The sequence below is a fragment of the Nicotiana tabacum genome, chromosome 8 (assembly GCF_000715075.1).
Source record: "Nicotiana tabacum cultivar K326 chromosome 8, ASM71507v2, whole genome shotgun sequence".
Taxonomy (NCBI): domain Eukaryota; kingdom Viridiplantae; phylum Streptophyta; class Magnoliopsida; order Solanales; family Solanaceae; genus Nicotiana; species Nicotiana tabacum.
In genome coordinates, this window is record NC_134087.1 from 98,851,844 (window position 1) to 98,863,059 (window position 11,216).

Below are 11,216 nucleotides of genomic sequence, written 5' to 3' on the forward strand. Positions count from 1 at the left end.
AAGCCCAAAATCACTATACAAAGTTGTTAAGATCATCCAAAACCCATTCCGGAGCCGTTTACTTAAAAGTCAAATTCCAATCAAATTCTCACCGCTTAAACTTCCAAAACTAGATTCCTTCTTCCAATTTGACTCTGAATCATCCATTAACTGAATTCAACCATGCATGTAAGTCGATACTCATATTATGAAGCTGTTCCAGACCTTACACCGCCAAACAGAGCTTAATTTTTCAAAATAACTGGCTAGGTTGTTACAATTGAGAAACCCTAGCACTCCTTGGGGCCATCTGATTGTGGCCAAATATGCAAAGAATAAATTTATCACTAGTACCTCCTTCATCTGGAAATCTATTCTTAAGGATGGAAAGTGTGTAGCAAGTGTATTCTTTGGCATCCAACTGCTAACTCTAAGATTAGTATTTGGTATGCCAATTGGAATTTATAACTCTAAATCCCTTAGAAGCTATATAGAAGGCTCTCTAAGAAAGAATGACCTTAATCTTTTCATAGGAAATCGCATCAACAATAATGAATGGAGTACTAAGGATATTTCTTTTGAATTTTCCCCTGATATCCTCAATAAATTGACCTTTACCCCTATCCCTAGTAAAGAATCAATATTGATAGAACTAGTTGGAGCCTAAGCTCAAATGGTCCTTTTACCACTAAATCATGCTATAATCTTCTATCTGAGGTCAATCCATCTTCCAACTCGTTTAATTGGATTTGGAACCTCCATTGCCCCAAAAAAATAAAGTTCTTCCTTTGGTAATGCATGCATAATCATATCCTCTGCCGAGCCTATCTAGCCAAAATAGGAATCAATATTGATGCTACTTGTACTATTTGCAAAATTGGGGTGGAGGACATCCAATACATTTTTATTAAATGTCGATTCTCTAATCGCTTTTGGGAGAATATGGGTCTTCCTTTCCTAAATAATAATAGTGACACAAATTGGCTAGTGAAGCTGAGGGATATCTTCATTCAAAGTAGTAGCACCAGATAAATTATGATACTCTATTTCCCTTCTACATCTAGGAAATATGGAAAAAAAGAATCTTAATAATATTAACAATCTTAAACGTAACTTGGAAGCAAGAAATATTACCCATCTAGCATGGGAATTCAAGTTCTTCACGGAAAAAATCCCTTCACGCTCAAAAAAATCAAAATTGAGATCAATTGGGACAAACCACCTAAAGGTTTGATTAAATTAAATTGTGATGGTGCCTTTTCTAGTAACAATAATGCAGTCGGGCTTGGTGGTGCATTCTGAAATAGCAATAGAGACTGGATTATGGGATTCCACAAAGCAAGCCAAGCAATTTCTCCTACACATGCAGAGTTGATGGCATTACTAGAAGGATTAAAAATTGCTAAAGAAATGAACTTCCTAAATTTGGAAATAGAAACTGATTGTACGGATGTCATCAAGCTTATATATGAGGATAGCTATAACTTCTCTAACACTATTTTTGAATGCAGATGGTTAATGCACCAATTGAAGCTCGCACACCTGAAGCATAATTTCAGGGAAGGAAATGAAGTGGCACATATGCTGGCCAAGGAAGCTATCAAGAACCCACCCTCTACTAAGTGTTTTTACCATGCTTGTCCTCCCTTTTTTTGTTGAACAAGAAGTGATCAAGAACAAGCATGGTATTTGTAATAGCTTTAAGAATATTTCTACTAGTTTTGGTTTAAGTAATATAATTATCCGTGTTTTGTGTTAAAAAAAACACATTATAATTGAGAATATAATCTGAAAGAATTGATATCTTGAAAGTTCCAATATTATAGATTTCGATTCCTTTAACGAGATGGTGTTTTTAAACTCTACATTGGAAGAACGACATTTGCACGACAGCACCATCACAACAGAGAAAAGAATGTTGAATAAGCTCGCTCCATTTGTTCACTGTAGTGGAGAAGTGTTGCACTGTAGTTCCTATGCATCTGTTAAATTTTTAAGCAAAGCTTCCATTATTAGAAATTGCAGGAAGAAGAAGATGAGACACACATCTGATTAAATGAGCGAAAAATGATCCACAAAAAATATGATGTGAACCGTGCTTAATAATCTTTTTACGACTGGAGATCCTTGACAATGCCACAATGGAAAGGGTGAGACTAACATGCACCAATTTCCACTATATAACTATCCAACAATTTAACAAGGTTTTTCTTTACAATGTTGAATTAATAAGTGCCATAGCCTTAGTTTTTCCTTTAAGTAAAATCTACATTTCTTTTATTTGGTGTTTCATTAGTCAAGCATACAAAAGTTTAACACATTTTACTCTGAGGTTTCGGGAACCTAGATCAACAGGTGCATTTGTGTTTCTGCATTCGAATCATTAGATAATAAGCATATGGTACAAGTGATAACCATGATAGATGTATATTTCAATGATTAAAAATATATATTATTATGTGCAGGATAACGTGAGATAAAAAGATGGATACGAGCAAATCTACCAATGATGTACGGACAACACCAAGAAAGGAAGGAGTAAAAGAATCAAAGAAAAGATCTTTCAATGGAAGCAAGTACATAAGGTTTAAGATTTCAGCAATATAACAACTAGGTTAAATGGTACAATGAAGGAAGGACCAAGATTAACGCCTACCCTGATTGTTGAATATATGTGTCGATAAAGGAAGTCTATCAATCATATGGATCAAGAAACAACTTAAGGACCAATTATAAGGGATTCTCTTTTGAATAAGGAAAAGACCGACAGTCATGGACCATCTATGGAAGCTCCGTGCTTATTCTTGGAATGAATCATAACATATTCAATTCCAAGGATCAATTCCCTTGGGATTGAAAATCTCTCAACGTTCTGCCAAAGATTTGCCAAGCCAAGCTCAAGTATAAAATGATGTATGTCAAGGAAGAATCATATACTTTGATCGAATCACTATCATCTTTTTGTTCTACTCCAAACAATCATTATAGTCTATTCTAGTTCTAGTGTGTAACTATGGAGAGAAGAAAGAGAGAAAAATCACCGGTGAGGCATTGTATCGAGAAGTGAGAAAAGAAGTAATATAGTAACAAAGTTGTTGATGTATAACAACACCAACTGTCATATATCAAGAAACTTCAAATACTTGAAAGAGAACATCCTTGCAACCTAGGGGATTGGACGTAGGATTCACATTGAATCCGAACCAGTATAAAAATCTTGATGTCTTTAATTCCTACATTTCTACTTCTAGTTTAATTTAGATTCTGTTTTTATTTTCAGTCGACTAATTGGTAAACTAGTCAACTACTTAGGATACAAAAAGAAAAATCGACAATTTATCCTCCCCCCCCCCCCCGTACTTTCAATTAGTATCAGAGCAGGTCTCACATATTTACCTTTTGCTTATCAGCTAGTGAGAAAAGATCATGTCAAACCAAGTAACCATTGGAGCACTCTTTCAAGAAGGGACAACACAAGTAAGACCACCATATTTCAATGGACAATACCTCTCTCATTGGAAGGCGCGCATGCAAATTTATGCAAAGTCCTATGATGTAAAAGTATGGTGTGTTATCAAAAAAGGAAATTATCCACTTTCAGTAGTAGGACAACCACCCGCTTATCCTGAAAACATTCATAACTAAACTGATGAGCAAATAGTTGTTGTCCAAGTTATCTTAAGGCACGAAACTTGCTTTATATTGCTATAAGTGGAGAAGAATATGAGAAAAATTCAAGTTATGATACCGCCAAGGAAACGTGGGACAAACTGGAAGTTACTTATGAAGGAACCAATAAGGTGAAAGAAACTCAGATAAATTTATTTGTTCATGAATATGAACTCTTCCACATGAAATAAGGAAAAATTCATTGATGATATGTTTGCAAGATTTAGCAAAATCATTGGAGATCTGAAAGTCTTTGGTAAACCTTACTCAAGTGGTGATCAAGTTTGAAAAATTCTGAGGAGTTTGCCTAGCACATGATAGACAAAAGTAGTTACACTTGAATCTCAAAATTTAGACAAACTATCATATAATGAACTACGAGGAGATCTCATAGCATTTGAGAAAACACATATCAAGAAAAGGCGCCAGGAAGAAATGAAGAAAACAGTTTCATTCAAAAGTAAAACTAAAGGATCTGAGCATTGATAATGATGTAGAAGTTCTTGAAGAAGAAATTTCCATGGTATCAAGAAACATGAATGGATTGAAGAGAAGATACACAAACAAAAAAAAGGGAAGGATGTCATCTAGAAGAACCAGACAATACAATGAACAAGACAAAAATGACGGAAAGTGTTTTGAACATGGAAGGCATGGTCATGTTCAAGCTGAATGCCCGTATCTTAAAAGAAAAGTTTCTAGAGGGTTCAATAAAAATAAATCATTTGAAAGTTGGAGTGATGAAGATAGCTTAGAACATGAAGAAATAGCAAACCTGTCCTTCATGACTATTTTGGAAATTGATATGAACAAATATTCTGGTTGTTGGACTAATAAAGATGCATCAGACGATGAATGCAAAGAAGACACTGAAAATTATTTCGAGGTAAGACCCAATAACTATGATAGATATAACGAATTGCAAGATATTCTTGACATTACTCTAAAGGAGTCTCCAAAAATGTTAAATGAATTAAAGAGACTCAATAGGGAGAAAAAAGGACTGTGAACTTAAAATTGAAGTCCGTGAAATCGAAAGAGATATGCTTCAAGACGAGGTTCACAAATTTCAAATACAACTTTATGGCATGCGCAAATCCACCAGTCTCAGTTCTGTCAAGTCTATCCAAGCGACTTATAAGTCAACTGAAAAGACCTGTTAGAACTGAGTCCACAAGTACTAATACAAGTGGTAGATCAAACACTGGATCAACCCTGTGTGTCATTACTGCAACAAGGTTGGACATAAATATTCCTTCTGTAGATTTTGTAAATCTAATGTTTCAAGATAGATTTGGAAATACAAAAACAATCCTGATTTCAGTAGAATTAACCAACAAGGACCCAAGCAAGATTAGTACCTAAAAGAAGGTGATAATTCTATTTTGCAGGAAAACCACAGAAAGAGTCGCAAAGGGAAATGGTACTTAAACAGTGCATGTTCCAGTCATATGTTGAGTGATAAAAATCTGTTCAAATAAGTCACAAAAATAAATGCAGAAAATGTCAAATTTGGTGATGATTCAAAAGGAAAGATTATTGGTACCGGCAAAGTTCCATTCAGCAATAATCGTAATACTACAGAAGTATACATTGTGGATAGACACAACTACAAACTATTGAGAATAAGTCAACCATGTGATTCGGTATATAAAGTTAAATTTAAGAAAACATGATGTGCCATTGAAGATGAGTCAGGTAAAATCATTCTCTAAGGAAAAAGGTATGGAAATGTATACATTTTTTATGGCATCGAATATATAGATAGTCATATTTTTTGGCATCCATATCTGATGATCCATAGTTATGGCATAAAAACCGTGTCCATGTAAGCATGCATTCAATTGAAAAACACCCCAAGTATGATCTAGTTATTGGCCTTGCCAAATTCAATTTTTCTAGAAATCATGTATGTGATGCATGTCAGATTGGCAAACAAAGTAGAAACTCTTTCAAACTCAAAGACATTGTGTCCACAACCAAGCCCTTACAATTATTTCACATATAATTAATGGACCCACTAGAACTGCCAGTATTAGAGGTAAACGATATGACATTATCATTGTTGATGATTACTATAACAACTCGACTGGTCGTTTTGAGCAATTGCACATCGCTTGGTAGTTTTCCGTATGATGTATTATAACTTATGTGAATCATCGGTTTGGATTTTCAGGATATTCGGGATTGATTTGGAAGAATGCTTCTTAGCTAGAAGCTTTAAACTTGAATGGTTTGACTAAGTTTTGACTTTTTAATTATTTGACCTCGGATTGGATTTCTGATGGTTTCCTTAGCTCCATTGGAAGAGTTTGGACGTAGGAACGCGTCAGGATCATGATTTGGAGGTTCGTGGTAGAATTTAGCTTGAAATGGCGAAAGTTGGAATTTTGGAGAGTTTAACCGGGAGTGAACTTTTTGATATCGGGGTCGGATTCCGATTGCAGAAGTTGGAGCAGGTCCATAATGTGAAATGTGACTTGTGTGAAAAATTTGAGCTCAATCGAACGTGATTTGATAGGTTTCGACATCGGTTGTGGAAGGTGAAGTTTCAAAGATCAATGATTTCGAATTGAGGTTTGATTTGTCATTTCGATGTTGTTATATATGTTTTAAGGCCTCGAGTTGGTCTGTGTTATATTTTGAGACTTGTTAGTATGTTCGGACAGGGTCCCGAGGGGCTCGGGTGAGTTTCGTGTGAGGTTCGGATCATTTTCACTCCACGTTGCATAGCTGAAGATTTTTTAGTTCTAGTGTGATCGCACCTGCGTAGTGTTGGGCGCAGGTACGAAGCACCAAAAGCGGCAGTGTCATCGCAGAAGCAAGAAAGGAAGCTGCATGTAAGGATCACAGGTGTGGGTTCTTGGACGCACCTATGCAACCGCATATGCGATTTCTAAGCACAGAAACGTGATCGCAGAAGCGGCTTAAGACCGTAGGTGCGGGGGTTGCTGAGCATGGCTATTTTCGCAGAAGCAAATCATTTATCGCAGAAGCAGTGGTCAGATTGAGGCGATTGATTGGAGCAATTTTCATCACAAGGATAGGAGTAACTGTTCTACACTCAATTTTTGATTATATTTCATGAATCTATCTTCATTTTTAGCTATTTGTTGATGAATTGAAAGAGGAAGCTGGGGGTTTTGGCCTAAAGTTTTATAATATGAATTTTTGTGTTTTGAACACCGATTTGGAGTCAGATTTGAGTGAAACTAGTACGCTTGGACTCGTAATTGAATGGGTCATTGGATTTTATTAGTTTTGTCGAGTTTTGATGTGTGGAACCAAGTGTGATTTTTGGCCGAAATTGGGATTTGATGTAGAATTCGATCTTTATCAATTGTAATTGCTTCCTTAGGCTTTACCTGATGTATTTGAGTTGCTTTTGGCTGGTTTTGAGCCGTTTGGAGGTCGCTACGCGCGTGATGGCATTCTTGGAGCATCTCTTGACTTGCTCGGTGTCTGAATTGGCTTGATTAAGATAAGTAACTCTTCCAAACTTAGTGTTGAGGGTATAAACCCCCAAATTACGTGCTATGTGATTGAATGTTGAGGTCATGCACATGCTAGGTGATGGGCGTGTGGGCGTGTACTCTATGAATTGTGACTCTGTTGTTTCCAGGGCACTGAATAGTGGCCCTATTTTGTTGATATCTGTGTTTTCACCATGTGATAAAATAAATAAACTATAATTCAAGCTAGATAATATATTTAGGCTTTACTAGTATTGTTGGGACCCATATTAGTCATTTCTTGCTGTAATCTCATTGAATTCATTGATATTTCGTACTCAGTCACATTCATGTATTCACATCATATCTCAGTCTCAGTTATTACTTATTGATACATCATATCATTGTTCCGGGTCAGTTTTCATGACATTGTGAGCCCATGGGTGAGATTGGAGAGATTGATGACTGAGTGAGGCTGAGAGCATGATTATGAGTGACAGTATGGGATTGGGTTGCACGCCGTAGCATGTTTTATTGATTATTGAGTAATGTCGAGAGCCTGATTGATTTATTCCACGATTGGCTTGTTATAGCGCTTGGGCCGTAGGAGCCCCTCCGGAGTCTGCACACTCACAGTGGGCGCGGTTGATTATATTCGGGGATGGATCTTCCCTTGGCATGGAGATGGATCTTCTCCATGAGGCTGGATTGGCCTGTTTCCTCGATACTGGAGAATGATGATCAGTGATATATATATATTTCGGGATGAATCTTCCCTGGGCCGCATGGACCATATACAGTACCGAGTGGTTGAGAATTTGTATATTATGGAGGGAAGGATTTCATTGGACATGGATTTGTCCGAAGTACTTGATACCTGGAGATGGATCTTCTCCATGAGGCTGGATTTGGCCTGTTTCCTCAGTACTGGGTGACTTATAGTCAATGTTGTATGTGTTCTAGGATGGATTTCCCTAGGCCGTGTGGGCTATATACAGTATCGAGTGGTTGAGTATGATGAGAGGAAAGTGTGATATGGTTGAGTATGATGAGTGGAGAGTGTGAGTACATGATTTATCTCTAGGATACATGGCATTGGCATGCATATATGGCATACATGCATAGAGATGCATTCTCCTCATGCAGTACGGTATCACATCATTCATGACTTTTTACACACATTGATATGTGGGCATAGAGTGGTATTTCACACTTGTTATTTGGAAAGGGATTTTCAGTAAAACTATAGTTTTCAAACTATCTCATAATATTTTTGATGATTTCGATAAAGGATTTGGGTTTTCACTAATATTCTCGAAAAGCTGAACTATTTTCGGAAAATTGTGCAAAGGTTGAACATTTTTATCTTTGAGATTGTTTCCTTTTTTATATGCTCTATGTTGTATGAACTATTGTTTCTTATTTGTGTTGGACCCGACCTATGTTCCAGCTCGTCACTGCTTTCAACCTGAGGTTAAGTTTGTTACTTTTTGAGTATATGGGTTCGGTTGTACTCATACTGCACTTCCTGCACACTGCGTGCAAATTCCGGATGCCGATGTTGTTGCGGTCGATGGTTGCTAGATTTGAAGGCATACCTGCCTTCCTGCTGTAGCTACCTCTTGTTCACGGTAGCCTTAGATTATAAAAGTTTTTTTATGTACTGTTCAAATAGAAGATGTATTTTTTTCATGCCAGCTTTGTAAACTTTATTCTTAGAAGCTCATGATTTGTACAACCAGTCCTTGGGAATTGTATAAGATTTAGATAACCCTTTTGTTTAATTGTTTAACTGATACTATTTAAATTGAATAGTTATAAGTTGGCTTACTTAGCGGGTTCGGTTAGGTTCCATTACGACTAGTGGGTTTTGGGTCTTGACAATTACTCACATTTTACATGGGTGATTTTCTTATCTCACAAATATGAAGCCTTGAAAAATTTTGAGAGTTTCTCCAAAAGAATTGAAAGAGAAAACGGGTATCTCATCTCAACCATTCAACATGACCATGGAGGAGAATTGAAAAGCAGAGCCTTCAAAGATTTCTGCAATGATCAAGGATATACTCACAATTTCTCAGCCCCAAGATCACCCAAACAGAATGGTGTAGTTGATCACAAGAATAGAACTCTGCAAGATAGGCTAGAACAATGATACTAGAACATTCACCGCCAAATCATTTTTGGGCACATGCAGTAAGCACAGCATGTCATATCCTCAACTGATGTCTCATAAGAACAATTTTGAAGAAGACTCCATATGAATTATGGAAAGGCAAAAGGCCTAATATGGGCTACTTTCATCCGTTCGGGAGTAAATATTTTTTCCATAACAATGGTACGGACAACCTTGGAAAGTTTGATCCAATGAGTGATGAAGGTATTTTTCTCAGTTATTCTATTAATAGTAGATCCTTTAGAGTTAATAACAAACTTACTTTATCTGTAGAAGAATCAAAGCATCTTTTATTTTATGAAAATAACACCACGACCGAGAAAGAAATTATTTCAGGTGATGAAGATGTCAGTCAAGAAGCATCATAGACAAACAAGTCACAAAAGTCGACTAACAGTACAGACATAGTCATAGAGTCGACTAGTGAACTTGTTAGCAACTATATTGAGCCACAAAAAGAGTCAACTAATCATGTAGCTGGAATGCGACCAAATGAATGGAGAAGCGAACTAGAATATCTTCAAAAATTTATCATAGGGGATCTAAGCGAAGGAATGAAAATCAGGGGGACTCTCAAGAAAAAGGAAAATATTGCACTTATCTCTCAAATCAAGCCAAATAAAGTTGATGAAGCCTTAAAATACTCTAGCTGGGTACAAACTATGCAGGATGAACTCGATCAATTCGAGAAGAATCAAGTTTGGGAATTATTACCTAAGCCAGCAAATGCTACTATCGTTGGAACCAAATGGGTGTTTTGAAACAAGTTGAATGAGTATAGAAAGATAGTCAGAAACAAAGCCAGATTAGTAGCTCAAGGCTATTCATAGCATGAAGGAGTCAACTATGATGAAACATTTGCTCCGGTAGTACGGCTAGAATCAATACGTATTCTTCTTGCACATGCATCCTTTAAAGGTTTTAAAATTTTTCAAATGGATGTTAAAAGTACTTTCTTAAATGGCGTTATTGATGAGGAGACATATGTAAAAGAACCTCCTGGTTTTGAAAACTCTCAATTTCCTTACCATGTGTATAAGTTGACTAAAGCCCTGTATGGACTAAAACAAGCTCCTCGAGCCTGGTACGAAAGGCTTAGTTCATTCCTAATCGATCATGGATTCACAAGAGGTAAAGTAGTTACTACATTATTTATCAAAAGATCATCTCAAGGTAATCTCATTATACAAATCTATGTTGATGATATTATTTTAGGAAGTGCTAACTATCTCTTCTGCAAGGAATTTTCTAATCTCATGCAGAGTGAGTTCGAAATGAGTATGATGGGAGAACTCACATTTTTCCTTGGACTTCAAATTCAACAATCTGAGAAGGAAACTTTTATATGTCAGACCAAGTACACAAAGGAATTGATTCAAAATTTCGGCATGATTAATGGTAAAGCGATTGGTACACCACTAAGTCTATCAACAAGTCTTGAGGAAGACGAGAAGAGAAATTCAGTAGATGAAACAAAATATTGTGGGGTGATTGGCTCCTTACTTCATCTAATTGCTAGTCGACCAAATATCATATTCAATGTGTATAAATGTGTTAGGTTTCAATTAGCTCCTAAGGAGCCGCATCTTATAGCAGTGAAGCAGATAATTAGTAATCTCATTTGAACCATTTCTTATGGACTATGGCATCCACGATCTAACAATTTTAAACTTGAAGTTTTTTCAGATGATGATCTTGCAGGTGATAAAGAAGATACAACTGAGGTAGAGTACATTGTTATTGGATAGTGTTGTGCATAGTTAATGTGGAATTCTCATCAACTGGGTGACTATGAATTATATTTTAAAGTTATTCAAATATTCTGTGACAATTCTAGTGTTATATGGCTTTTAAAGAATCCTGTACATTATTCTACAGCTAAGTATATAGATATTAAGCATCATTTTATCAGAGATTATGTCATTAAGGGAGATATAGAA